Below are 27,428 nucleotides of genomic sequence, written 5' to 3' on the forward strand. Positions count from 1 at the left end.
ATTTATTTTTTTCATCTTTCTTTCTCACTAACTCGGTTTTCTTTCTCCTGCCCCCACTCCCTCGCTCTTGCTCTGCTTTCTTTCTCTCCGTCTCCGTGCTCCAGTGGAGGGAGCTTTGCAGTTGACATCTGGCTAAGTGTATCAGTAGGTGTCTTTGAGAGTGTAAGGCTAGACTCAGTTCTCCACATGACTTTGCTCATGTGGGCTCAGCCTCTGTCTGCATTTCAGACAGTAAGACTGGCACTTCCCGGAGAGAGAGAGAGAGAGAGAGAGAGAGAGAGAGAGAGAGAGAGAGAATAGAGGGCAAAGAGTGTATTCTTTTATGAACCCCTTATTTTCTTTTATGAACCGCTTACGTCCTTCACTTCACCCTCCGCTGACTTGTGTTCCTGGCTTGTCCACTAGGAGGCGGATGTGGGAGCTGATCCTTAAACTCTTCGCTCAGGCCTAAAACAGCTACCTATTAATTGTAGTAATTGTAAGCAGATAAAATTTGCTCTCGGTTTCTCCGTGCCAATCAGCAAAAGCCGATGTTATTCTCTAAGCTAGACGTTCTGGTGTAAGGCAGAGCTACTCCGAGCGCAGTCTGGGACTGCTCGATGCCGAGCGGCCCAGGTAGGAAGTGTCCCAGCAAGCAGCAGCGTGACTTCTGCCAGCACTTCATTTGCTGAGTGTTTGTGTTTATGCAAAGGGGGGGCCCTCTTCCTGCATATTTAATCTCGGGCTCTGGCTCTGGCTTTTGTTGTGTTTAGACCACATACCTCCAGTCTCTGTGAAGAGAGAGCGAGAGAAGGGGGAAAGAGAGAAAAGAAAAAAAAAAAACACCGAGTATGTGTGTAAGAGAGACGGAGAGCGTGTATGGGAAAGGCTGCCGTGTTCACACACTCCTGTCATCTGTGCTACAGAGTTCCAGACTGCAACTCGGAGAGTTTTTCTTTCTGGAAATGCGAAAAGATTAGGTTGAGTTACAGGACAAGTGACGTGTGGAGTGTTTGAGTCGTAAGGTTCTGCCACGTACATGGGTGAGTTACTGAGGCGTCTTGCTTTTTTCTGTGACTTTTTTCCTTTCTCTCAGCCATTCATTGAGATTTGTCTGCCGCTGAGCTGCCGATCGTGTGTGTGTGTGTGTGCGCGCGTGTGCGTGCGTGTGTGTGGCAGGTTTAAACAGTGGGCAGAGTAAAGTAGTGCTATCATGGCTCAGACTGTAAAGCCTATTGACTTGCGTTCCCCCAGAGCTCACTTTACCGCTGCATAAATCTGACCTGACTATAGTGTGCTTGTCTCCTTTTTATTTATTTATTTATTTACCCCAATGAGGTCTTGGGTTTATGAACAGGACTACATCTGTCCTGATACAGTAGGACACCCCCCCCCCCCCCCCCCCCCCCTCTCTCTCATACTTTTGGGCTCTGGGTTTCTCTCTGTCTGTCTCCCTCTCCATCTCTTTTACTCATAGACACTCTCTCTCTCTCTCTCTCTCTCTCTCTCTCTCTCTCTCTGTCTCTGTGTTTCCTTCATACAGTTTGAATGACTGCATGAGAACCGAGAGCTACCCTTGCCTGACCGTTGTCCACACCGGGGGAGCAAAAATCCTCACAGTTCACTTGCTCACAAAAAGAAGGCTAGCTTTTCCTTTACCTTTCGGATGATTTCACTCAAACGCGTTTGTCTGACAGAGTGGAATAATGCCCTATTCAGTCCTGCTAACTTCGGAGTAGTGTAAAGAAATGCAACAGCTTTGTTTGTTTTGGGACAGGAGTGAAATTCCTTTTCCTTGGTATTAAGGCAGCTGTGTGTGCGTGTGTGTGCGTGCGTGCGTGCGTGTAGACGCTCTGTGTACTTTGTTCTAAGCTCAGCAAAAAGGCAGGGTAGCTTCGAAAAAATCTCCAGGCTCAGACAGGCTGACATTCAGCAGACTGCACTTCTGCCTCTCTCGGGCTTGACCGGAGCATGGGTTTAATTGGTATTTGTGTCTGTTTGCGTGTCAGAAAGCCCTCCTGTTTACTGTAAACGTGGGCGTGAGACACAATGCCGGAATGCCGAGGCTAAAGACCGAAGGGGGGAAAATATGATTTATTGATGGGTGTTTTTGTTTACCAGCTCGAGCCGGCTGGCGTCATTCATACTTGCTTAATAAAGTTTCTAGAGAGCGAGGGAGAGTGTGAGAGGCCGTGGTGAGAACAGGAGCGTGCGTCTGTGTAGTAAGTGTGTGTGCGTGTGTGTCTTTGGTGCATTCAGCCATTTTGACAGTCTTTTGTAAACAGTTGTGTTTGTTTCAAAGTGACTCACACATTAAACTTTCCTGTATTTCAGAACAGAGACAGTGGCTTGGAAAGTATCATGCGCACACACCTTAAGCACACACACACACACACACATACAGACCGAGTGAATATAGATCTCTCTCACACACACATATACAGACCAAGTGAATATAGATCTCTCTTACACACACACACACACACACACCATCCCTGACTCACTTTCAGTTTGTTTCTCTCATTCTTTACTTTTTCTCTTTATCTCGTTCTCTATCTCTCTCTCGGTTCGACCTGTCACACTGTCTGAGACTGAATCACAACAGTTACCTTTTACTGCTTACCCATTAACGATTAGTTTCTGTCTATAAATAGCCAAAGACAGTTCAAAGCGGTTGCGTTTTTTGTTTTGTAGTGGCACTTCGTTTTTACCATTTTGACTAACACCACAGACTCAACAGATGAGACGCGTCTGCTTTGAAGTTGAAGCGGAGAATAGACGGGTACTTATCCAGCCGATCATCTTTTAAACATTCTGCTTTCGTTGTCGATTTTTTAAATCTATTTATTTATTTTTATTATTATTATTATTATTATTTTAAACAAGCCAAGTCAACCCATTCCGAGTCGGAAAGCGCGAATAAAATGGAAAACGTGTGTGTGTATATATATATATATGCGCGTGTGAAAATTCTTCACTTTCTGACCTATTGCCTTTAGCGTTGTAGTTTAGTTTCTGCTTCGATGAGCTACCCGATTGAATCAGACGCACCGGAGGATGTGCTACCGAAGCCGAGCTGGTGTATGTGTTAAACACATCGCGGCCTGGTTCCTAAGTAGTTCGATTCCCTGAAATCCTTTCGCTGGTCCGCATCCGGGCCGAGGACCACCACCGTGCACTAGTCCTTCCTTGTTCTTACCCATCATCGTGTTTGTTTTTTTTATTATTTATTTATTTATTTTTTTTAAAGTGCACCTGTTATGGTTTTTCAAATATGACCTTTCATGTAGTGTGTTATCGAGCTGTTTGTGAATGTAAAAAGTCTGCAAAGTTTCAAAAATCAAAGCGCGCGACAAACGGAGTTATCGACTCCCAAAAGAACGAACCGATTCTGAACAGCTGAATCGAGTCGTTAGTGATTCCAGACTTTACTTCCTGTACTAACCTACGTAGGTTTGTAACAGTTGGCTGCTAATTCATCGGCTGCTCGCGAACAGACGGAGCTGAAAGTCGTTACGGTAGTGGGCGTTTCCTTTTTGACACACGCTGATAGCAGTAGACCAATCACAACAGACTGGGACATCTGACCAATCAGAGCAGAGTATACTCTCTGATAGAGGAGTTTAGAACGGGGGGGGGGGGGGGGGGGCAATGCTGCAATTTAAATTATGAGCACATTAAAGTGTTTTTGACCTTGTACGCATGTAACTCTATTGTAGGAGACCTTTAAAACAAAATTAGGCACGCTTCAAAACCATAATAGGTGCGCTTTAATGAAAACGGCACAAATTCTGTTCTTCTATCAGTCTTTATGACTATGTATAATTTGATATTTAGACCCGTCTTTCGTTGAACGAATCGCTCTATGTAAGATGTACACCCTAAGTGTTGCTGGTGGATTATTTATGAAACAGTGCCTCTGAATAGCGTACGTTTTGAGCCCTGCGCGTGAGGGAGGAGCTCAGGTCAGCCTATTGGCTGTGATTAAGTTTTGCATAAGTTAATATGCTAATGAGTGCCAGACAGTTCACAAACGTCCCGGGCCAGAAGTAGCCAGGGATTGAAGCGTGCGCGAGCAATTAATGGCCTAACTCGACGCTAAATATTCATGCGCTCTTATGTTGCTGGTGAAGTGAGGGAGGAGAACGTCCATTAGATCGACTGAAGAGGCGTTCAGAATGACCGTGGAGGCCTTTTTGATGCGATCAGCTTGTTTTTTTTTCTCCCGCTGAGTGCCAGTCCATCCATGGAGTGTGTGTTTTGGCTACTGTGATGATGTAAATGTGGATGCTGAAGAGTAGGCCTTCACTGATGGTCCTCTTCAGGATTTGGGTTTTTAAAGAGAGATGGTTAATATTCATGCGTATGTACACCATGCACCCACTTTTGAAAAGACAGATGATGATGATGATGATTGTTGTTATTTTTATTTTTATTTCATGATTAGATTAGATGTCACTGCAGGGCCTAGCGTTTAGCTGTGTTTCGGAAACAGACCAAAGTACTGGATGAAGATTTTCAGTTTAGCACCTTCCTGGATTTGGTAGTTCTGTGAAAACAATGCGTTGTAAACACAAGCATTTCTCACTTGAGTTGTTTAAGATCATCAAGGCATTCAAAACTTTCCACGAACACCATAAAGACCAACATTTCTAAGAATCATCTAGGTGTGCTCTACATGTCAAGGTACTTGAAATGCAACACACAGCACTTCCTGCATTAGTGTGTTGCCTGTGAAGCACCGATCCTATACCTACATTTTAGAACGGGATCAGTTACATTCTTGGCAACCAATGAATATAAGTGTGATACGATAAAATAACCCATCATGCTGCTTAGATGTTTTTTAGATACTGTGTGTGTGTGTGTGTGTGTGTGTGTGTGTATATATATATATATATATATAATATAACGAAAAAAATGCCTTCTACAAAAAGTTAATTAACATGACTTGGAAGGGGAAAAAATATTAAAGGTTAAAAAAAAAAATGGTCAGTTATATTCAGATTCTTGTTAGCGTGAGTAATAAAGAAGTTGGTGTGTGTTATAAAAGTCATGATAACGTATTGCACATACTCAGCATTTTTGTCAGTTTCGTGCAGTTTTGACTCATAGTGATGTGTGTTCCCTTGCGGCTGATTTTCCTATGCATAAAAAACAAGTAAAAGTGCATTATTTTATTCTAAAATCTGTCTATCTACCTGTCTCTATCTACCTGTCTGTCTCTCTATCTCTGTCTATCTATCTCTGTCTATCTATCCGTCTCTGTCTACCTGTCTATCTGTCTCTATCTACCTGTCTATCTCTATCTGTCTCTCTATCTCTGTCTATCTATCCGTCTCTGTCTACCTGTCTATCTGTCTCTCTATCTCTGTCTATCTATCTGTCTCTATCTACCTGTCTATCTCTATCTGTCTCTCTATCTCTGTCTATCTATCTGTCTCTAAGTACCTGTCTGTCTCTCTATCTCTGTCTATCTATCTGTCTCTGTCTGTCTATCTATCTGTCTCTCTATCTCTGTCTATCTACCTGTCTGTCTCTATGTCTGTCTCTCTATCTCTGTCTATCTGTCTATTTATCTCTCTCTCTGTCTCTCTATCTCTGTCTATCTACCTGTCTCTGTCTGTCTATCTGTCTGTCTCTATCTATGTCTATCTATCAGTCTCTGTCTAACTGTCTATCGCTCTATCTCTGTCTATCTATCTGTCTGTCTGTCTCTCTATCTCGGTCTATCTATCTGTCTGTCTGCCTATCTATCTCTGTGTATCTATTTATCTCTCTATCTGTCTATCTGTCTCTGTCTACCTGTCTATCTCTCTCTGTCTCTCTATCTCTGTCTATCTATCTGTCTCTGTCTGTCTATCTATCTGTCTCTGTCTGTCTATCTATCTGTCTCTGTCTATCTATCTATCTGTCTGTCTATCTATCTATCTATCTGTCTATTTATCTCTCTATCTGTCTCTCTATCTGTCTATCTCTCTATCTGTCTCTGTCTGTCTATCTCTGTCTATCTGTGTCTATCTGTCTATCTATTTATTTATTTTAGTTCATTATCAGAATTGATTTGCAAGATGCATCATAAGTGATTCTGTCTTGCTCTCACACACACACACACACACACACACACACACACACACACACACCCCCGCACACACACCCCCACACACACCCCCACACCCTCACAGTCATGCCCGTTCACATGCTCCTCCCTGTTCTTCATTTTCCCTCTTCTTTCCACTCTTCATTTAGCTAGACCTCTCGCTTTACCTTCTCTATTACACACCCACAGGACCCGACTCTCTCAGCTGGCTCTCCTGTCTCTCCTCCTTTCCCTCCCTCGTGCTTCTTGGCCACACTGGAAGTGCGTGTCCTTCTTGTTCTCCATCAGCCGGCGTCATACAGGAGCTTAAATTCCCGCTCCTCGCCGACGGTCACCCTGCTGCTTTAAACCTGCCATTACCACGCGCCCCACCACTTTCAATTCCGACAATTATCTGTTTAGCTATTACAAGCCACGCAATTCGACTACAAGGTGAAAATGCAGCCGCGTGCACAGCTGCCATCTAAAACTCCGTCATGCTTCCTGTACCCCCCCCCCCCCCCATCCCCCCTCCTCCTCCTCCATCTCCTCCTACCTCAGCTAAAATGGTCTTATGATTAGAAGGAGGGAACATTTGTCTAAATTGAATGACGAGCCATTTCAGTAAACTCATTTAGCACCAGAGGCCATAGCAGGTGATTTGAATTAATGATGTTTAGCTTTTTAAGCTGAAAAGATTTGTCATGTGTCACAGCGGCCTGTTGATTTACAACAGCTGTGATGATATATTAATTGGAGCTCGATGAATTGGAAGAACAGGGAGAACATCGCTGCGGTAGGTGGCAAAAAATAAAAGGGGCGTGTGTGTGTGTGTGGGGGGGGGCGACGACGACGCACGTGTTTGTGGTTAAATCTGCCCACTGAACAGATTGTTGTAACTCGGTCAACTCTTGTGACTCTCATGTTTGGATCTCCTTCCTTTTCACCTGCGATAAACACGATCGGCCGACACAAATGCCCGGCCGCCGCTTTGAATGCCAAATATAAACTGCATGAGAGAACACACTGAAAGACCTGATCAAAATTCTTTTTCATACTCGGATATGCTTTGATGCTTTTATTCAAATGTCCCCCAGACACTGGCCTATAGGCATCCTGTGTTTTAGCATATGAATTAGGCGTGGATGTGCACATCCTCTGTGAATCACAAGACACCAACACCGGGGTGCATCTTTTTATTCCGAGCAGCTTATTATTTTTTTTTTTTTGGTCTCCTAGTTTGTTTTCAAATGACCTAGATATGAACTTATGACTATATTATGTAAAATGTCACGGTAGATAAAGGCCTCAGTTTCATACCGTAACATGTCGGTGGCTAACGTGTTGTCAGGGTGAGATCATTGCGCTGTTGTTCATTGTACTTAGTGAAAGGTTGTGAGTGTAAAACCTCACACTGACAGTGAATTTACAGTACCCTCACACACACACGCGCGCACACACACGTGTAAGTCAGAGCAAGACAAGTTTCTTTGCTCCTGTAGAGTTTTATATCTCCTTCCAGTGTGACTGAGTGTCTCTGTGCTTTCTTCAAAAACCATTTCAACGTCCTTTTGTTCAGACTTTTATCGATTTGTTTCTCTTGGAAAGACAGGCCGCAACATTGATAATAAAAAGCTCCAGTTCGTGCAGTGTTTTGTTTTGATGTGATGGTCATATATATATATATATATATATATATATATATATATATATATATATATATATATATATATATATATATATATATATATATATATATATATATATTTCTTTTTTAAAATGTTTATTTATTTATTTTTAAACCAAGCACAAGCAGCGCTACTCCGTTCCGGACCGAGAGACGAATCCCTGTGTGAAAATACCTCCTTCACGACCGTAACTGCACTCCACCTCGTGATTTTAACGCGTCCCGGCCCCACCACACACGCACCGTTATATCAGAATCACTGATGGGCTTTTTTCACGCTCCGCACAGTAATTACTCATTCATAAACACTCGTTTGTGTTTGGTCTGCCCACAGAACGAGACGGCTAAACTCCAAGCGCTGTAACCGAAGACAGCTTCAAGCAAGCGAGTCCTTGGAAGAAGGTAAACAAAAGATTATTTATTAGCATGAAGTGATTCGTGAGGGACGGGCAGGTGGAGTATTGAATTAGGTTAATGCACAGGTTCCTTTGCACATTTTAGTGTTCGCGCCGCTCTGATTAGGTGGCGTGTTGGTGCAGGAAAAGCAGTACCATGTGCAGGACAGGTGGTACTCCAGGAGCAGGGATGAGAACCTGTTGTCTAATGAATAACGCAACGTGGTGCAGTTTGCTTGTTTTGTTGGGTTTTTTTTTTTTTTTTTACTCCAGTACAGGAATAAATGGGAGGTCGTCTTGTGTTTTCAAGGCTTAGAGCGTAACATAAGACATTTCTGGCCTCCACGGCTTGCTTTTCTAGTTGCTTTTTGTACGATTAAAACACAAGAACCCCAACAACCCCATAATAAATAGGGAAATTTAGTGAAATACGAATAGATTACATTTTTATATTTTTATTTTATTTTATTTTATAAGCTAGGTATTATTTTTAACCACGATAGTAACGATAGAGACAGTAAACCAACTTTGCGTTATGGTTGTTAATAATGACACCTTTTACAAACATAAAACAGTCAACACAGAGAGCTGTCTTCCTCTTCTTCTTCTTCTTCTTCTTCTTTTTTTTTTTTTTTTTTAAATGTTTGTGCACATTTCAGTATGTAGCCTGAACAGACCCCAAAACAGCATTGCTGCGATATTCTATCTCCTATATATAAAATGCTGAAAGCTGACCCCCTCAACATGTCTCGAAATGGAACAGTCCCAAGCAAGTGACAGACTGGAATGAGCCAAAGGGGTGAGGTGGGGGTGCTCACACACCAGGGGGCACAGAGTGTGTCTGTGTATCTGTGCTCTGTCTTGTATAGCATGGTGGCTAGGGACTAGACTTCCCATGCTTTCCCATGAGCTCACTCTTAAACACACATCTCCACACACCCTTACATCCTCTTGCAGTCTGCTTTCTTTCTTTCTATTGCTCACTCACACTCTCTCTGCCTCCCTCGCCTTTCCTGCTTTCAGCCACATACTGAAATACTACACAGCACTCGTTCGCCTTTTCCCTTCCCCTCCTCTCTTTCTCACCGCGTCATTTCTCACCAGCAAGTTGTCTTAATTGTAATTCACTCCACCTGACTTTCCAGCTTCCCTATACAAACAAACGGACCGAACATTTCGGAAGGGCGTGGAGATCAGCTGTCGGCGGGAAACGCGCCTTTGTTCGGCTCAGACGCACAGCCATAAATCACTGCTTTTTTTTTTTTTTTTCCCGCCTTTTTCACTCAAGCCAACAGTTGAAGAGGAGGAAATCTGTCGCTGGAGCAGGGGACTGTACCTCCACGCACACACACACATGTACCATCCCCTTTTTATTCTTCTCTTTCTTTTATTCTAGTGCAGCTCACATATGGAAATGGAGAGAGATTCATGAAGTGTGTTTGGGTTGTGGCAGAGACCAACTTCTGTGTAGTGCAAGAGCAAATTGGGTTGATTTATCAAAGATACAGGTTTATTCTGCTCTGCATAGCTTCGGAATATTCCTGTAGGATCAACATGTGCGAGTGTTTAGAGGAACAGCTTCCAGGAAAGTGGAGGGAAGTACTAAAGAAAACATGACGGAGTGCCTCTGGTATACAATGTTTTTTTTTTGTTGTTTTTTTTTAAATCCGTACGCATAGCCTTTCAAAGTGTACTCCATTTGACATGTACGCGTACACAGGCGGTCGACGCATGCGCATTACGGCAACTTGCACTACCCCTCCTGGCCTACAAGAGTCAGTACAGAGCAGTAAAGCAGGTCTTCTGGTGTGAAGGACGACAACGAAGAAGAATCACAACACGAAGAACAAATGCTTGGGCGATCTCTCACCACGATTAGCACCCATATACACTTTAATATTCTCGTATACTCTTTAACATACTCTTATACGCTTCAATATACTCTTATACGCTTCAATATACTCTTATACGCTTCAATATACTCTTATACTCTTCAATATACTCTTATACTCTTCAATATACTCATACTCTTCAGTATACTCTTATACTCTTCAGTATACTCTTATACTCTTCAGTATACTCTTATACTCTTCAATATACTCTTATACTCTTCAATATACTCTTATACTCTTCAGTATACTCTTATACTCTTCAATATACTCATACTCTTCAGTATACTCTTATACTCTTCAGTATACTCTTATACTCTTCAATATACTCTTATACTCTTCAATATACTCTTATACTCTTCAGTATACTCTTATACTCTTCAGTATACTCTTATACTCTTCAGTATACTCTTACACTCTTCAATATACTCTTATACTCTTCAATATACTCTTATACTCTTCAATATACTCTTCAATATACTCTTATACTCTTCAATATACTCTTATACTCTTCAATATACTCTTATACTCTTCAGTATACTCTTCAATATACTCTTATACTCTTCAATATACTCTTATACTCTTCAGTATACTCTTCAATATACTCTTATACTCTTCAATATACTCTTATACTCTTCAATATACTCTTATACTCTTCAATATACTCTTATACTCTTCAATATACTCTTATACTCTTCAATATACTCTTATACTCTTCAATATACTCTTATACTCTTCAGTATACTCTTATACTCTTCAATATACTCTTATACTCTTCAGTATACTCTTACACTCTTCAATATACTCTTATACTCTTCAATATACTCTTATACTCTTCAATATACTCTTATACTCTTCAATATACTCTTATACTCTTCAATATACTCTTATACTCTTCAGTATACTCTTACACTCTTCAATATACTCTTATACTCTTCAATATACTCTTATACTCTTCAATATACTCTTATACTCTTCAATATACTCTTATACTCTTCAATATACTCTTATACTCTTCAATATACTCTTCAATATACTCTTATACTCTTCAATATACTCTTATACTCTTCAATATACTATTATACTCTTCAGTATACTCTTCAATATACTCTTATACTCTTCAATATACTCTTATACTCTTCAGTATACTCTTCAATATACTCTTATACTCTTCAATATACTCTTATACTCTTCAATATACTCTTATACTCTTCAGTATACTCTTACACTCTTCAATATACTCTTATACTCTTCAATATACTCTTATACTCTTCAATATACTCTTATACTCTTCAATATACTCTTATACTCTTCAATATACTCTTATACTCTTCAATATACTCTTATACTCTTCAATATACTCTTATACTCTTCAATATACTCTTATACTCTTCAGTATACTCTTCAATATACTCTTATACTCTTCAATATACTCTTATACTCTTCAATATACTCTTCAATATACTCTTATACTCTTCAATATACTCTTATACTCTTCAATATACTCTTATACTCTTCAATATACTCTTCAATATACTCTTCAATATACTCTTATACTCTTCAATATACTCTTCAATATACTCTTCAATATACTCTTCAATATACTCTTATACTCTTCAGTATACTCTTATACTCTTCAATATACTCTTATACTCTTCAATATACTCTTATACTCTTCAATATACTCTTATACTCTTCAATATACTCTTCAATATACTCTTATACTCTTCAATATACTCTTATACTCTTCAATATACTATTATACTCTTCAGTATACTCTTCAATATACTCTTATACTCTTCAATATACTCTTATACTCTTCAGTATACTCTTCAATATACTCTTATACTCTTCAATATACTCTTATACTCTTCAATATACTCTTATACTCTTCAGTATACTCTTATACTCTTCAATATACTCTTATACTCTTCAATATACTCTTATACTCTTCAATATACTCTTATACTCTTCAATATACTCTTATACTCTTCAATATACTATTATACTCTTCAGTATACTCTTCAATATACTCTTATACTCTTCAATATACTCTTATACTCTTCAGTATACTCTTCAATATACTCTTATACTCTTCAATATACTCTTATACTCTTCAATATACTCTTATACTCTTCAATATACTCTTATACTCTTCAATATACTCTTATACTCTTCAATATACTCTTATACTCTTCAATATACTCTTATACTCTTCAATATACTCTTATACTCTTCAATATACTCTTCAATATACTCTTATACTCTTCAATATACTCTTATACTCTTCAATATACTCTTATACTCTTCAATATACTCTTATACTCTTCAGTATACTCTTCAATATACTCTTATACTCTTCAATATACTCTTATACTCTTCAATATACTCTTATACTCTTCAATATACTCTTCAATATACTCTTCAATATACTCTTATACTCTTCAATATACTCTTCAATATACTCTTCAATATACTCTTCAATATACTCTTATACTCTTCAGTATACTCTTATACTCTTCAATATACTCTTATACTCTTCAATATACTCTTATACTCTTCAATATACTCTTATACTCTTCAATATACTCTTCAATATACTCTTCAATATACTCTTATACTCTTCAATATACTCTTATACTCTTCAATATACTCTTATACTCTTCAATATACTGTTATACTCTTCAGTATACTCTTCAATATACTCTTATACTCTTCAATATACTCTTATACTCTTCAATATACTCTTATACTCTTCATATACTCTTAATATACTCTTATACTCTTCAATATACTCTTATACTCTTCATATACTCTTATACTCTTCAATATACTCTTATACTCTTCAATATACTTTATACTCTTCAAGTATACTCTTCAATATACTCTTATACTCTTCAATATACTCTTATACTCTTCAATATACTCTTATACTCTTCAATATACTCTTATACTCTTCAATATACTCTTATACTCTTCATATACTCTTCATATACTCTTATACTCTTCAATATACTCTTATACTCTTCAATATACTCTTATACTCTTCAATATACTCTTCAATATACTCTTATACTCTTCAATATACTCTTATACTCTTCAATATACTCTTATACTCTTCAATATACTCTTATACTCTTCAATATACTCTTATACTCTTCATATACTCTTCAATATACTCTTATACTCTTCAATATACTCTTATACTCTTCAATATACTCTTATACTCTTCAATATACTCTTATACTCTTCAATATACTCTTATACTCTTCAATATACTCTTCAATATACTCTTCAATATACTCTTCAATATACTCTTATACTCTTCAATATACTCTTATACTCTTCAATATACTCTTATACTCTTCAATATACTCTTATACTCTTCAATATACTCTTATACTCTTCAATATACTCTTCAATATACTCTTCAATATACTCTTATACTCTTCAATATACTCTTATACTCTTCAATATACTCTTATACTCTTCAATATACTCTTATACTCTTCAGTATACTCTTCAATATACTCTTATACTCTTCAATATACTCTTATACTCTTCAATATACTCTTATACTCTTCAATATACTCTTATACTCTTCAATATACTCTTATACTCTTCAATATACTCTTATACTCTTCAATATACTCTTATACTCTTCAATATACTCTTATACTCTTCAATATACTCTTATACTCTTCAATATACTCTTATACTCTTCAATATACTCTTATACTCTTCAATATACTCTTATACTCTTCAGTATACTCTTCAATATACTCTTATACTCTTCAATATACTCTTATACTCTTCAATATACTCTTATACTCTTCAATATACTCTTATACTCTTCAATATACTCTTCAATATACTCTTATACTCTTCAATATACTCTTATACTCTTCAATATACTCTTATACTCTTCAATATACTCTTCAATATACTCTTCAATATACTCTTATACTCTTCAATATACTCTTATACTCTTCAATATACTCTTATACTCTTCAATATACTCTTATACTCTTCAATATACTCTTATACTCTTCAATATACTCTTATACTCTTCAATATACTCTTATACTCTTCAATATACTCTTATACTCTTCAATATACTCTTCAATATACTCTTATACTCTTCAATATACTCTTATACTCTTCAATATACTCTTATACTCTTCAATATACTCTTATACTCTTCAGTATACTCTTCAATATACTCTTATACTCTTCAATATACTCTTATACTCTTCAATATACTCTTATACTCTTCAATATACTCTTCATATACTCTTCAATATACTCTTATACTCTTCAATATACTCTTATACTCTTCAATATACTCTTATACTCTTCAATATACTCTTCATATACTCTTCAATATACTCTTATACTCTTCAATATACTCTTATACTCTTCAATATACTCTTATACTCTTCAATATACTCTTATACTCTTCAATATACTCTTATACTCTTCAATATACTCTTATACTCTTCAATATACTCTTATACTCTTCAATATACTCTTATACTCTTCAATATACTCTTATACTCTTCAATATACTCTTATACTCTTCAATATACTCTTATACTCTTCAATATACTCTTATACTCTTCAATATACTCTTATACTCTTCAATATACTCTTATACTCTTCAATATACTCTTATACTCTTCAATATACTCTTATACTCTTCAATATACTCTTATACTCTTCAATATACTCTTATACTCTTCAATATACTCTTATACTCTTCAATATACTCTTATACTCTTCAATATACTCTTATACTCTTCAATATACTCTTATACTCTTCAATATACTCTTATACTCTTCAATATACTCTTATACTCTTCAATATACTCTTATACTCTTCAATATACTCTTATACTCTTCAATATACTCTTATACTCTTCAATATACTCTTATACTCTTCAATATACTCTTATACTCTTCAATATACTCTTATACTCTTCAATATACTCTTATACTCTTCAATATACTCTTATACTCTTCAAGTATACTCTTATACTCTTCATATACTCTTCAATATACTCTTATACTCTTCAATATACTCTTATACTCTTCAATATACTCTTATACTCTTCAATATACTCTTATACTCTTCAATATACTCTTATACTCTTCAATATACTCTTATACTCTTCAATATACTCTTATACTCTTCAATATACTCTTATACTCTTCAATATACTCTTATACTCTTCAATATACTCTTATACTCTTCAATATACTCTTCAATATACTCTTCAATATACTCTTATACTCTTCAATATACTCTTATACTCTTCAATATACTCTTATACTCTTCAATATACTCTTCAATATACTCTTCAATATACTCTTATACTCTTCAATATACTCTTATACTCTTCAATATACTCTTATACTCTTCAATATACTCTTATACTCTTCATATACTCATACTCTTCAGTATACTCTTATACTCTTCAATATACTCTTCAATATACTCTTATACTCTTCAATATACTCTTATAACTCTTCAATATACTCTTATACTCTTCAATATACTCTTATACTCTTCAATATACTCATACTCTTCAGTATACTCTTCAATATACTCTTATACTCTTCAATATACTCATACTCTTCAGTATACTCTTCAATATACTCTTATACTCTTCAATATACTCTTATACTCTTCAATATACTCTTATACTCTTCAATATACTCATACTCTTCAGTATACTCTTATACTCTTCAGTATACTCTTAATACTCTTCAATATACTCTTATACTCTTCAATATACTCTTATACTCTTCAATATACTCTTCAATATACTCTTCAATATACTCTTATACTCTTCAATATACTCATACTCTTCAGTATACTCTTCAATATACTCTTATACTCTTCAATATACTCTTATACTCTTCAATATACGCATACTCTTCAGTATACTCTTATACTCTTCAGTATACTCTTATACTCTTCAATATACTTATACTCTTCAGTATACTCTTATACTCTTCAGTATACTCTTATACTCTTCAATATACTCTTATACTCTTCAATATACTCTTATACTCTTCAGTATACTCTTATACTCTTCAATATACTCTTATACTCTTCAATATACGCATACTCTTCAGTATACTCTTATACTCTTCAGTATACTCTTATACTCTTCAATATACTTATACTCTTCAATATACTCTTATACTCTTCAATATACTCTTATACTCTTCAGTATACTCTTATACTCTTCAATATACTCTTATACTCTTCAATATACTTATACTCTTCAGTATACTCTTATACTCTTCAGTATACTCTTATACTCTTCAATATACTCTTATACTCTTCAATATACTCTTATACTCTTCAGTATACTCTTATACTCTTCAATATACTCTTATACTCTTCAATATACTCATACTCTTCAGTATACTCTTATACTCTTCAGTATACTCTTCAATATACTCTTCAATATACTCTTATACTCTTCAATATACTCTTATACTCTTCAATATACTCTTATACTCTTCAATATACTCTTATACTCTTCAATATACTCTTATACTCTTCAGTATACTCTTATAGTCTTCAGTATACTCTTATACTCTTCAGTATACTCTTATACTCTTCAATATACTCTTATACTCTTCAATATACTCTTATACTCTTCAGTATACTCTTATAGTCTTCAGTATACTCTTATACTCTTCAGTATACTCTTATACTCTTCAGTATACTCTTATACTCTTCAGTATACTCTTCAATATACTCTTATACTCTTCAATATACTCTTACACTCTTCAATATACTCTTACACTCTTTAAGGCTAGAATTATACAAACGCGAGTACTTTCTCACCTGCACTCGTTTCCGTCTCTTCCATTTATTCTTCAACTACCTTGAGAATCAACGGCCCTGGGTCACTGTTGCCACCTTGTGGAACAACTAAACAGTGCAATAGAGTTAAATGCGCAAGTGCGACCTGGTTAGAAAAATGGGGCGGCGCGCGTAGTCTGCTGATGACGAAGTTTACGCCACGCGTACTGTACGCTGCTCCTGGCGTACGCGTAAAACGGTGTGGATATTCATGTGACTGTGTGTGTTTAGGAAATGATAATATGCCTTTGTGTTCTTTCTCATGTCCTCTTGGATTTTGTGGCGAGACAGAATTAAAATAATGCTTTCCTAACCACCATGTTTATTCACTACCAGCCTCCTTCCAACTGTCTACACACACACACACACACACACACACACACACACACACACACACACACACCTTACTTGGTTAGAGTGGTATGAATCTTCTCCATTCTGTTAAACTGACGGTTTTTAATAAGGAAAAAAAACAGCACAGAGAATCTTTCAGAATCATTATTATTTCCTTTTATTTATGTACAGTTGTGCCCAAAAGTTTGCACGCCCCTTGCAGAATCTGCTAAATCTTAATACTCTTAACAAAATAAGAGGGATCGTAAAAACCCCATGTTTTTTATTCAGTTCTAACTATTTACTTATTTCACATAACAGATGTTTACATGTAGTCCACAAGATAACAGCTGAATTTATAAAAAACTACCCCGTTCAAAAGTTTACACACCCTTGATTCTTAATCCTGTGTGTCGTTACCTGGATGATCAACGACTGTGTTTATGTTTTGTGAGAGTTGTTCACGAGTCGCTTGTTCGTCCTGAGCAGTTAAACTGTTCTTCAGAAAAATCCTCCAGGTCCGGCACGTTGTTTACTTTTCCAGCATCTTCTGCATATTTCAGCCTTTTCCAACAGCGACTATATGATGTCCAGATCCATCTTTTCACACTGAGGACGACTGAGGGACTCGTACACGACTATTACATGAGGTGCAAACATTCACAGGGGGGGGTAAACTTTTGAACAGGATGATCGGTGTAAATTGTTACTATTTTGTCCAAAGATCCTAATGATAAATAATATGATAGTTACATGTCTCAAAGAAGACAAAATAATAACAATTTACACCGATCATCCTGTTCAGAAGTTTACCCCCCCTGCCCCCCCCCCCCCCCATGGCTCTTAATGTATCGTCTGACCTTCTTGAGCATCTCCACAGAAGTCAAGTCCAAAATCTAAAATACAAATGAAAACCAGAATGTTATAATTCTAGAGTTTATTTGTTGCTTAGTACCAGAAAAGGTCACGTCAGACTGAAAACTGTATTCTTTTGGGTTGTCACCTAATTCAACCCTGTATCCCTCGGTCAGGTCAAGTCAAATCAAGTGGGGTCTTATCGGCATTCCTCTGTATAGCTCATATACATCGGAACGAAATGTGGTTTCTCCGACACAGAACAGTACGCAGGACAATAAATACATAGAACATGGGCTGTAAATTGTGAACGGTTTTGTACAAAATCAAGCAAACTCCGCAATGTTCAGAGGAGCTTGCTGTTTTCCAAATCTACCGCAGATTTGGGCCAAGGCGCATCACGTGACCTCATCACAACGCACGTTCAGCCAAAGCCCTCTTCGTTTCGAACAAGAGTACAGCTAAAAGGTCTCATTTACCGACTAACATCATTGCGAAAGACCGTGCAAAACTATTTCATGCCACTGCAATTTTGCCAATTCAAGATTCTGCAAAAAAGCACCAAAAACCCTGCAAGTTGCCACAGCAATATTGTACATTTTTGGCCGCAACAACCCCCCCCCCCCCCCCCCCCCCCCCGGGGTCTGAAATCCAGTACAGACTGTAAAAAGTGTCTGATGCAGTTTTGTATAGTGCAGGTGTGCAGTGGTATTTGGTCATAAATACTGCTCCGCCTGCATTTTAAACATGTCCCATAAACGTATAAATATAGCGCCATGTCTCCTGGACAGCAGCACGACATAATCTCTTGCGTGAGCTTTTTGTCTCGCACTTGACCGGCGTAAACATGTTGGAGTAAGTAGGATCTCCATTAGTCGTTTTCAAATCCTTATTCTCCACACCTTCGACTGCACAGTCTACTCCTTTCACACATGCCTTCAGCTTGAATCATGTAAACTTGGCAGGACTGCAAAAAAAAATTAGTCCTCCATATTCCGAAGGTGTAAACTAAGCCTGATCACGGACCTGTCGGTTAGTATTAGTCCGCGTTCTTGGAGAAAAAGCCCGACACTGCGTGAGCGCGACGTGCAGGTCATATCTCAGAGCTGACTCGAGGGGACGGCCTTTTCGTTCAGCTGACTAGTTGTCTTCAGAAAGATGAAAGTGAAATCATACCCCCCCCCAAAATAAATAAATAAATAAATAAGTGTACTTGCAAATAAAAGATGCACTAAGTTATTTGTGCCTGTAATCTGTATTCTGAACAACGGACATGTTGGGAATGAAACTCACATACAGACTTAAATGGGAAATTGATCTAAACGTGCCCTCATACATGTGTACTTAAGGGCAAAGTGCGGCTGATTGGCAGGTTGCATTTAATTACTAACGTTTAGGCAACGAGTAGCTGTATCGGTATTGCTGTCAGCTGCACGGCTTTCCTGCAGAACTGGGCTACATTTGAACTCTGTATGGCTGTTTTTTTTATTCTTCATTCTTTAATTCAAACCGTTTTAGGACCTGGGTGAAACAGCCATTTAAGGAAACGACGACATTTGATTCTGCTCGTCAGCTGTGTTGTTTTCGTTGGTCTGGCAACTCCGATCATATCCCGTACGTCACACAAATATCAGTTTCGTCACATCGACTAAAGAATCCCGGCGCGTTAAAACGGAGTCCTGTGCCCGTTTTTCAAAAGAGGTAGCTGCTTTATCCCGTACACACAGCTGTCTTTTCCTCAACACCGGCTCGCGATGGAAATGTATATCGACTGCGTGCCGTGCATACCCTTCACTGACTTGAGAGGCTTTATTTATTAAAAACTTCAGTTATCGGCACACGATGTTTGTTCCCAAACTCACGTTTCCTCTTTAACGTTTCCAAGCTTATTGACCGCGCTATAGCTTACATTTAATGTACGAACACCACACAGCGGAGTTTAAATCGCAATTTTAGAGAGCAACATTCATTTCACATGCATTGCAAGTGCATTTTGTGGCCGCGAGTGTATCTGAGTGCGTGTCATATTAAGAGCAGGAAAACGAAGATCTTTCTTCTTTTCTTTTCTCCAACTTTTTTTTGTCTGATTGGACCTGCTTGGATCAATGCTGTTTGCTTTTTCTCTCTCTCTCTCTCTCTCTCTTTTTTTTTCTTTTTCTTCCCTTTCCTGGTTTTGTTCAATCATAGTGTTAGTGAAGATATGTGCATGCGAAGTCCAGGAAAGCACATGTATGAGGAATGCAGAAACGTGTAGTAGACTATATTACAACGTACTGCCAAAAAACGATGACAGACTCCGACTTCAGCCAAATACGGCTTGTAATCCGTGAAAACTCATTAACTTTGGCATTTGTTGTTCTTTAGTTTATATTGAGCATGAAGTGCTTTCAACAAATAACATTTTAGCACTCCGGCGCCTCCGCATCTATTTGGGGAAGCAAAATCCCTTTTACGGATAAAGCACCTGGAGCAGCTGCTTAATGGAATAGACTGAATGTTATGTAAATAAACAGCTTGCATTTGAACATGCGCATGTGTGTGTGTGTGTGTGTGTGTGTGTGTGTGTGTGTGTGTGTGTTATTTAGAGAGAGCATTCTGGAGGACGATCGCACAAACAGCAGCACAGGTTGAATTTTTGCTCATCTTCATGTCCCACAAGGGTGCGGTACCTTCAATAGTGCTGATTGTGAAAGTGTTGATGAATGAAAGAGAGAAACAAGACCTTTTTTTAGTTGAGGAAAGCAGAAAGACAGAATCGTTAATTTTTCTTTGCAATATTCATGATGCGTTTCCATTTCTGCGTCATACGCGGCTGACTGTATCGAAGGGTTACTTCGGCGTGCCCGTGGATGGGTATCGGCAACTTTGTGGCAACAGTTTGGGGAAGAACCACATATGGGTGAGATGTTCAAGTGACCACAAACATTTGGTCATATAGTGAAAGTGGGGCTTTATCTTTAAATAATAATAACAATAATAATAATAAAGACTTTTTTAACACTCCATATATTCTCTCTCAACAGATAAGTTCTACTTTTTTTCTGTCCTTATCGTCATGTAATGAGTGTTAAAGTATGCGTCATATGGACTAACAAAAGATACCTGGACGCCGGGGCGGCCGTGGCTCAGGTGGTAGAGCGGGTTGTCCTCTAATCGCAGGGTTGGCGGATTGATCCCCGGCCCATCCAAATGCCGGAGTGTCCTTGGGCAAGGCGCTGAACCCCGAGTTGCTCCCGATGACCACCATGAGTGTGTGTGTGTGTGAATGGATGAATGAGAAACAGTGTAAAGCGCTTTGTAGAACTGACGAGGTTAAAAGCTGCTACAGACGTGCAGACCCTTTACCCTCACTTTGTTTTGCTCTGAATTGGAGCAAGAGCTTTTTTTTTTTTTTTTTTTCTTTTCTTTCAGAAGGAGGCTAATTCTGTGTGCGGATCAGTCACACCTAAAGTCTGTCCACGGCAAGTTTTTTCGCGTCGAGGCCGGCGTCCGATTCCATCATTGTTTTTTCGTAAACACAAGCCTCCTGAGCTGCGGCGCTGAAGACAAGCAATGACAAACACCATTAGGTGAAAAAGAAATTTCCATCTCATTGCCACGGTGTTATTGTTTACTCTGCTATACGTGTCCTAATATGGTTATCTGGCTGTTGAAGGCCGCGAGGGTAGAGGCTTGGGGCCAGAGCAGGGAAACGCAGCACTCAAACCACCACTTAGACAATAAAAGCTCAGTGTCGCGTCTTTTCACTGTTACTGTGCTTGTGTATTAGTGAATCATCACACAAACCCTGCTCATATTTAGTCTCTTCTTTCTTGGCCATGTGTTTTATTGTTGAGTTTCTTGCTCTCCCTCTCTCCCTCCCTCTCTTTCTATCCGTGTGTGAAAGCCTCATCAGTACTTCAGTATCTAATTGTCTCTTTACGGTGTTTCTAAGCAGGGGTACGGGCTGTTGCATTCAAACACAGCTCAATATTTGACTTCTCAATGGATCCAAGCAATGTCCTTCAGTTAGCTTTCTAAAATGTGAGACGCACCAGCTGTCTAAAATCATTTGGTTGAACCTGATCTTTCAGATCTGTAGCCTTTCCTTGATGACAAGTTCAGAGAAGCTCCCGTTTCAAGGAATTGTTATGGCAAAGTTTTGATTACAATACCCCCCCCCAGCCTTCCCCCCCCCCCTCACATCGCAGGTGTGCAAGTGCTGTAAAGCTTAAACACTTTCTCCTCTCCTTTGCGGCTTAAAAATATGGCTAGCCTCACCACGGCTCCAAAATCCTCATGCCTCTGGTATTTACCCAGAGTTATCTGCATGGCATTCTGGGACACCTTGAGGAATGTCGAATGTCAATCTCCATAACCTGAGATGAGGGTCAGATACTTCAGCACATATAATCTTATCTTTCAGGAAGATTTAATAATACCAGTTCAAAGGGAGATTTACCCTCCAGCTTTTATTGCTGTTAACATATCATTTTCTTTTCTTCAGAATGAATTGGACAGGTTTTGAGGGTTTATTTATTTATTTATTTATTTATTTATTTATTTATTTATTTGAATGCAGACATTTTTAGTAAAGTGCAGACTTGTTATATTTACCTTACCCGCATGGTTCTCAGGGTCTTCTCATTTTGATTGCAGTAGTTTGTGTTTAGTATTGAGTCCTTTTGATTGGTCACTTCAGTTTCATCGAAACCCCAGTAACTGTTAAACAATATGGGCGTATAAGCTTAAATCTAACGGAGTTTAATTTAAATGGGAACGAGTTCTGTGGGTGGGAAGTTCAGGAATAAAAAGCTTCATAAGACTAGTCAAAATATTATTGTACACATTTGCATATTGAGCCTAATATTTAAACAGGTGGATATTATTGATGAAAGAAATTTGTATTGAGGTGGTCCATGTGGCGTTTCAGTTTTTTATTTATTATTTTTTTTAACCTTTTGCTTTAACCCAGAGGGTCGTCGGTCTTATCCGCAGAGGAACGCCGTGGCTGCAGGCTTTCATCCCAACCAAGAAGGAGCGACTCCTGAGCTCCACTTGTTTAATCAGTTCATCTTGATCTCCAATAAACTATCAAGAGTTCCTTCTATTTGGCCGGAATGAAAGCCTGCAGCCACAAACCGTCCCTTTGCGGATGAGATTTGACCCATTAGAACGTGTGATTGACTTGAAAGTGAAAGCGTAACATGCGTTAACTCCTGGTGTTTACTTTGTGTAGTACATGTAGTAATCGCATTTCTAAAAAAAAATATATATATATATATATGACTGGCATTAAATCGTGTGTGAAGAAACCGCTATAGAAAATTGACATAATAGAAGAAGTGGCCATGTACTCCTCTCAGTGCAGGTACTGTTCTTCCTGAACAAGCTGAGTAAGTGCACATTCGATAAATTCTTGTCATTTCTCAGCAAGGAGACAGACGAGACATAAGTAACCCGTATTGATTTTGACATAACAAAATTGTAAGCAATAACCACATTAACAGTGGCTATAAAACTGTAGCCCTAATCACGCTCTATTTCATGCTATCCATTAGCGGCGGGTTTTTTTTTTTTTTTTTTTTTTTTTTTAATTCGGCAACGATACGAACGTTAATAAATTTTTACGCGCCGTGTAAATAACGCGTCCGTTGCAGAAACGTCGGCGTCCCAGAAAGGGTTCGGTTGCGTGTTGAGCAGAGGGCTGGTGATTATTGCACTCCTCTCCATGCCCTAAGTGAACTTGCTGTGCTGGTTGTTTGCCGATATTTCAAGGTCAGTTTCTGAGAATGGCGGCAGCTTTTTTCTTGTAAACATGTTTATGACTACAGACGTGTAAACATGGCAAGTGTGTCGAGGTGGCGCGAGGCGGGACCGGTTTATCCTTTATACCGTCGTTTACAAGGAGACCTGAGCGCGCGCGTGTGTGTGTGTGTGTGTGTGTGTGAATGTGTGAACGCTTCCACAAAAAAAAAAAAAGTGCACTTTTGCAGGCGCTTGCAAGAAGAGCCTGCAGAAGTGTGAATTGAAAGCCCCAACCGAAATAAAGGTATTAATTAAAGAAGAATGCTCAAACAGCAGTCATATATTAAATATAAATTAATGGATTGTAGTCAGACCACATCTTCAGGAGTAGTGGCATGTCGGGGTGAAAGGGTGGGGGGTGGGGGGGTAAAAATTTATGTTGCTGGCTAGCAGGCGTGAAGGTGCATTTGGACTTAGTATCCTCTAATTAGAAGTGCGATATTAGCATTTCATAGGGATTTAACCAGAGAAGAGGCTAGCTCGCGTCGCGCACACGACACCGCTTTCATTCCGCTCGCTCACCTGCATGTAATGAGCACCGTCATTAGTTCATGGAGGGGAATCTTGCCCTGCCTCTACCTTGAAAGGCTCGTCATTTACATTCTTCTTAGAAACACGGTCTTTAATGGATTCCTCAATGAATAAAATGTCACTTGTTTTTTTTTAATTTTGAAGAGTCTCTGATTTAAAGTGCACGGCTCCGGTCTCGCTCGTGATCAGGGGGAAAGGCGAGGAAGGGACAAGGAGCGAACCAGTGTCTGAAAATGTGACCTCCTACTACACCACCTTCAGATACAACGGGAAGACGCAGGATTTGTAACCCAGGAGAATACACAGCCTGACTTTTTATTATTATTTCTTTTTTTTTTTATACAGAGACCAAGAAATGTTGGATGATCAGTACAGTCTCTACACAAGCCATTAAATGCTAGGAACGGTTAAGGCTGGTGTGATGGGCGGGGTTAGTGGTTGCAGCCCAATGAAATCTACTCAAATGTGTCTTCTCTATAGAAGTCTTACGGGTTCATCATGAGATGAGGTTGAGAGGATTTGTAAGAGTGAACTGAGGGATGTTCAGACCTCTCCGAGCTTTAGCGAGTTCCCTCCGACCGTCCGATAATAATGTCGTTAGTAAAGGATGAATCTGTGATGGAGCCGAGGTGTTGAAATGTTGTTTTCTTTTTTTTTTGTCTTTCTTTGTATATTGTTTTTTTTACCTTCAAACTGTAGTTTATAAGCTGTTAGATGTATCACTTTGGCGCTCTCTCGTCTCTCTCGCTGTCTTCCTCCAGATCAGGCATGAAGTGATTAGTGTTTTATTGATTAGCTCCCAAAGTGGCAAGTGTGGGAAATTACACCTTTGATCAGCGCATGTTTGGGAAATGAAAGCTGAGGGTGTGAAGGCCTTCCTTATATATACACACACACACACACACACACACACACACACACACACACACACACACACACACACACACACACACACGTCAAGCAGCTGTGTCAGGAATTGTTGTCTGGGCGGTGAGTTCAAACAGAGCCGGCTCGTCATTGCCCTCCCCAGTGAAAACACATATTTGTTTTGCCTGTTTTCATTCCGCATCTACACACACTGATTACAGCTCTTCATTAAGCAAAATTGGGTATTTGTTTTAAACTTTCACCAATCACTTTCATATGCTAATTACGGCGTAATTTAATTTGAGTCCCCGTAATGATGATGCCATTAATATGGACATAAACGATGCTGTTAAGCGGAGAGTAATCTCATTTGCATACTGTACATGCCAGTAAATTAGAGGTCTTTTTGCTGCTCGGTTTCAGCTCTAATTTTCCACTCCTCTTCACACTCACTCTCTCTCTCTCTCTCTCCCTCTCTCCCTCCCTCCTCTCTCTCTCTCTAGCTTTGCGCCTAATAACAGGGTCTCCTTGTTTGATGTCGAGAGCTGAAGCTACACGCCAAACCACCTCGCAGTGTGTAACGCGTAAAGCGCCCTCGCCAACACTCCCGACTGCGTCTTTCTTCAATCACATTCTTTACATTATTATACATTTCACATTCTTTCCCGCCGTTTTTGTCGTTCTCTTATCCCGTCGTCTTTGTCGCCCTGCTCTGTAAAACATTAAAGTGCTAAGACAGCACGCTAGTCAGTCTTTCTCTCGCTGACCGCCGTTTCGATCGCGACGAGCGAGATTCACGCGCTGAATGAATCATACCGGCGGGATGAGCGGCACACGTACGTTTATTACGTTTGCTTTTTACCTTGGCGTGATTACGGTGCCAGGGCCGTAATGCGTCCGCAGTAAACTCTGCATCTTACCTCCCCTCGTCCGCTGTCCTGTATTCTTTTCATGGGAGATGGATTGGGAGGCAACGCCTGGAAAGCATCTTTTTCTCGAACGTTTTGTAGTCTAATGACTCTTCAGCGGCTCTGTTTCACAGGTAGCTGTCAACAGGCTCGCATTAACTCTCGCAAATGGCATTCTTGTTAATAATGACTGATGGTGAGCTCACGCGTAGCATCCATTCACTAGTATTTTTGGGGCGACAGTTTCCCTTTTGTGTTGCTATAAAGCTATAAAGTCTCCTGTGGGCACGCGTCTGGTTTTCTTTTGTATTTTACAGAAGTGAGCGCGTGTTTTATAGACTTCACGCCGACAACACGCTTGCCCTTCAGAGCGAATGCTTTCCTGCCATTTCGCCCCATCACGAATATTATTTCCCCGCCAACCAATTTTCTCTGTTCGGCTCTAATTGGCTCCATAAATCTGGTGGGGTGGAGGAAGAGGGATGTTTCGGTGTCTCGGAGTGTAATCCTCACCCTTATTTACCAATTCATTAAGATTCATTGATGCGGGCTGGGCCGAGAGGAAATGACAGCATAAATCAGGGCTCCGGCATAATGACCCTAATCAGACGGGAATTGCACAAAATGTCATGATGAACTATGTCCTTGTGTTAGAGCCTACTGTACGTTGTCATTGGACTTGCTTTATGGTTGCAAGGTGGCTTCCTGACACGGGCTGTATTTAACACAACAAAAAAGAGCTGTTAAAAAAAAAAAAGGAGCTTCCATTAAAGCCTATGTGGGATTCATACAAGCCATCACAGTGTTTAGCCCTTCAGTTCCTTTTTGCATCAGTTCAGCCGCTTAATAAATGATGCGGACATCCCCGTCTTTATATATATATATATATATATATATATATATATATATATATATATATATATATATATATATATATATATATTTACATCCAGGAATGTCACTCCTGGAGGATCACAGAGTTTAGAACCTTATTTAAAACACCTTATTCAACTCATCAGCTGGACCATCACGGGTTGAGTTTGGTGTGTCGAGGCGGACGTACACCCGTGGAAAAGAGAACAGGGTGTTTTATAGTGTATTTGCATAAATAAGTGTTAAGTCACTTCAGCTTTCCAGTCTCTCTCTAGAGTGATCAGTTGGGTATTGCAGTGGATTGCAGCAATGGAAGAGAAATTTGTAATGCAAAAAAAATGACCAAGCTTATAACAGGAAAA

At 38.7% G+C, this 27,428-nt stretch overlaps 1 protein-coding gene across 8 annotated transcripts in view; it reads left to right on the plus strand.

Annotated features, from left to right (window-relative positions):
- Nucleotides 1-27,428, plus strand: part of foxp1b (forkhead box P1b) — a 185,988-nt gene that overhangs the window by 51,472 nt on the left and 107,088 nt on the right. For 5 of the 8 annotated variants that reach the window (XM_017479637.3, XM_017479631.3, XM_017479634.3 and 2 more), the window contains one exon: nucleotides 8,080-8,147. The exons of 1 other annotated variant lie outside the window; for it this stretch is intronic. The gene's annotated coding sequence lies outside the window, so the exon portion shown is untranslated. Of the gene's footprint in view, nucleotides 1-559; nucleotides 1,023-8,079; nucleotides 8,148-27,428 lie in introns of those variants that run through there. 2 more of the 8 variants (XM_017479633.3, XM_017479635.3) reach the window with 2 other exon arrangements.

This window comes from Ictalurus punctatus, chromosome 11 (genome assembly GCF_001660625.3).
Source record: "Ictalurus punctatus breed USDA103 chromosome 11, Coco_2.0, whole genome shotgun sequence".
Classification (NCBI taxonomy): domain Eukaryota; kingdom Metazoa; phylum Chordata; class Actinopteri; order Siluriformes; family Ictaluridae; genus Ictalurus; species Ictalurus punctatus.